This window comes from Palaemon carinicauda, chromosome 31, assembly GCF_036898095.1.
Source record: "Palaemon carinicauda isolate YSFRI2023 chromosome 31, ASM3689809v2, whole genome shotgun sequence".
NCBI classification, from domain to species: Eukaryota; Metazoa; Arthropoda; class Malacostraca; order Decapoda; family Palaemonidae; genus Palaemon; species Palaemon carinicauda.
Genome location: NC_090755.1, coordinates 54132352 through 54136198, shown reverse-complemented (window position 1 = coordinate 54136198; position 3847 = coordinate 54132352).

Sequence of the window (3847 nt, the reverse complement as noted above, 5' to 3'; positions counted from 1 at the left end):
TTATACTCTGCTTCATCTCTCTCTCTCTCTCTCTCTCTCTCTCTCTCTCTCTCTCTCTCTCTCTCTCTCTCTCTCTCTCTCTTTATTGTATCCGTACTAAATTCCTGTCTGTTTCTGCCTTCTTCCATCCCCTCCTTATTCGCTTACTTTTTTTACTTTAAAACACACCCCCCTCTTCTTCACCCTCTTACCCTTCCTCTTTATCAGTCTTCTTCCTCTTCCTCCTCCTTTCCTTCCTTTACTATCCCCACACCTCTCACTCCTTCATCTTCCCTTCTTTACATCTCAATATATTACTATTATTCCTTTACTTTAATCATCTAACCTCCACCAAGTAGTTTCTATCACCTCCCCCTTTTCCGCCTGTTTTATCACTTTTCCTCCACCTCTTCTCCCTTCGCCTCCCTTTCCTCCACCTCCCTTTCCTCCTCCTCTCTTATTCTCGTTCTTTCCAACACCTCAATCTTCCCCCTCCTTGTATTCTCAATTCCCTACTCATTTAACCATTCCTGCTCCCCGTGCCTTCACTCTACACCCCACCTCCACACCTCTTCCGCTAGCTGCCGAATTCGCACTTCCATAAGACCAGGCACTGGGCATTTGTCGGGGATGTTTGTCCACATACTCCTGGAGAGGAGGGAGCGGGGGGGGGGGGGGTTTAATCAGGGCTCCTCCTTCTTTCCTATAGATACACATACAAACACACACACATATTGTCTGGGCAGTGTCTTTCACAATCAGTCATAGCCCCCATTCCTATAGAAGAAAGGGATAGCTTTTTGGGGGGCTTTTGAAAATATAAAACTTGGAATTGGGCTTCTGATGGGAAAAAAAAACTTATGTGGTGTTGATGGGAACTAGAACAACCAGGAAGATATGGGACATATTATTATTATTATTATTATTATTATTATTATTATTATTATTATTATTATTATTACTTGCTAAGCTGCAGCCATAGTTGGAAAGCAGGATGCTATAAGGCCAGGGGCTCCAACAGGGAAAATAGCCCCGTGAGGAAAGGAACAAGGGGAAAAAATAAAACTTTTAAGAAGAGTAACATTAAAATGGAAATGAAATATTGGTATGAAATATTGGTAAATTATAGACGGGGACTTATGGCTGGAAGGGAAACTGACATTGAATGAAAATCACATCTGAATATGAGGGAAGAAAATGTCGCAACTCTGATATTAGAAAAAGGAGGGTTGGATAGGTGGAAGAATCGAATAGATATATACGTAAATCTAACACTTTTGGATAAGTCCATCTTTTTAACTGCAAGTCTGATGGATATTGAGAAAGGGAGACAACGAAAAGAGAAACAATTCTAAAGAATTCTAAAGAAAGCAACGATGTAAACATGCAGATGATATGATGAAATTATAGAACGAAATTATCAATTTCTATTGATGTGGAGTGAATGTTTAATGCCACGGTGAATATTCCACATTCAAGATATGGGATATTCCTTTATTTGAACTAAAACCACGTTGCCGTTTTCTCTCATTTCGTTTTGTTATAATAATTTTGACTGCTGACACCATAATGCTATATGTTTTTTATGATTTTTGTTGCATAATCCTTCCTTTTTTATTATTATTATTACTAGCCAAGCTATAACCCTAGTTGGAAAAGCAAGATGCTATAAGCCCAAGGGCTCCAATAGGGAAAAATAGCCCAGTGAGGAAAGGAAATTGGGAAATAAATAAATGGTGAGAACAAGTTAACAATAAATCATTCTAAAAACAGTAACAACGTCAAAACAGATATGTCCTATATAAACTATTAACAACGTCAAAAACAGATATGTCACATATAAACTATAAAAAACTCATGTCAGCCTGGTCAACATGAAACATTTGCTGCAACTTTGAACTTTTGAAGTTCTACTGATTCAACTACCCGATTAGGAAGATCATTCCTCAACTTGGTAACAGCTGGAATAAAACTTCTAGAATACTGTGTAGTATTGAGCCCCATGATGGAGAAGGCCTGTATGTATACAGACACACACACACACATATATATAATATATATATATATATATATATATATATATACATATATATATATATATATATATATATATATATATATATATATATATTATATATATATATATATATATATGAATGTGTCTTGTATTCTACATAGGAATTGTATTCAATTAAAAGAAGAAAACTTTTATATTTCTTTGAAAAGATGACAGCTGAATAGACAAATACAGCTGCAGATGCCGTAGACAAAAAGAGCGTTGATGCTATTTTAATACTCTGCTGAGGGCGTCTAAATATCATAAATTTCTCTTCCCACGCCAATGGATGGAAAGTGTGTTTGAGAGAGAGAGAGAGAGAGAGAGAGAGAGAGAGAGAGAGAGAGAGAGAGAGAGAGAGAGAGAGAGAGATCATTGAACGGTTGTTGTCAATGTTATGTTGAAATTAAAATATCAGTAACGATATGTGTATACGTGATGAAAGGAAATGATAGAAAGAAACAGGATGGCTAGATTATATGAAACAATAATTTAAAAAGGAGATCACGAGAGAGAGAGAGAGAGAGAGAGAGAGAGAGAGAGAGAGAGAGAGAGAGAGAGATGGGTATACAAAGTATTATATAGGACACGTGAGAATGAAATTTTAAAAGGAGTCCACGAAAGAGAGAGAGAGAGAGAGAGAGAGAGAGAGAGAGAGAGAGAGAGAGAGAGAGAGAGAGAGAGAGAGAGCTGCTTATTCAGAAAATTGCAAAGGGATCAATTTTTATAGCTGTCTATATATTTCCACACACGCACACACACACACACACACCGTTAGTTATACATATCTTCAGCTGCCGACTCTCACCTCCATTTGTTGGACAAATTTTGAAAGAACTTAGGGTCCTAAAAATTCCTTATTTCTGATCTGGAAATTAATCTCTGGCATCGTTTTTAACTTAATTCTTTGGGTTGTTGTGGCCTGATTGGTAACGTCTCTGCCTGGTGTTTGCCGGTCGGGGGTTCGAGTCCCGCTGAGACTCGTTAGTGCCATTAGTGTCTGCAACCTTACCATCCTTGTGAGCCAAGGTTGGGGGGTTTGGGGGAGCCTATAGGTCTATCTGCTGAGTCATTCGCAGCCACTGCCTGGCCCTCCCTGGTCCTAGCTTAAGTGGAGAGGAGGCTTGGGCGCTGATCATATAATATATGGTCAGTCTCTAGGGCATTGTTCTGATTGCTAGGGCAATGTCACTGTCCCTTTCCTCTGCTATTCATGAGCGACCTTTAAACCTTTAAACCTTTTAAACATGTACAAGATTTTTTTCATGATTCTAACCATCCTTTACACTCATTTCTTCCCAGAGCGTACTATCCTGAGGTAGTTCTAGGTATGCTGTTCATTCCAACAGTCTTGCCTTCTCCATTATACGGCTCGATACTTTCTGGTAATATACAAGTTTTATTCCATCTGTGACCAGATTGTGAAATGATCTTTCTAATCTTGTGGTTGAATCGGAGTTCAAATTTATTGCAAATGTTTTCCTGTTAGAAACTGACATAAGTTTCCTGTTATAGTTTAAATATATATTACTGATATATTTTAACATCATTGCTGATCTTGGAATATAATATATTTGTATTTTATTACTTCTCATAAATATTTTATTCGTTATTTCTCCATTTCCTCTACTCACTGGGGTGCTTTCCCCGTTTAAACATTGGGCTAGTAACATCCAGCGTTTCGAACTAAGGTTGTAGCTTGTTTAGTGATATACTGTGTGTGTATATATATACTGCATGTATATATATATATATATATATATATATATATATATATATATATATATATATATATATATATATATAAATATA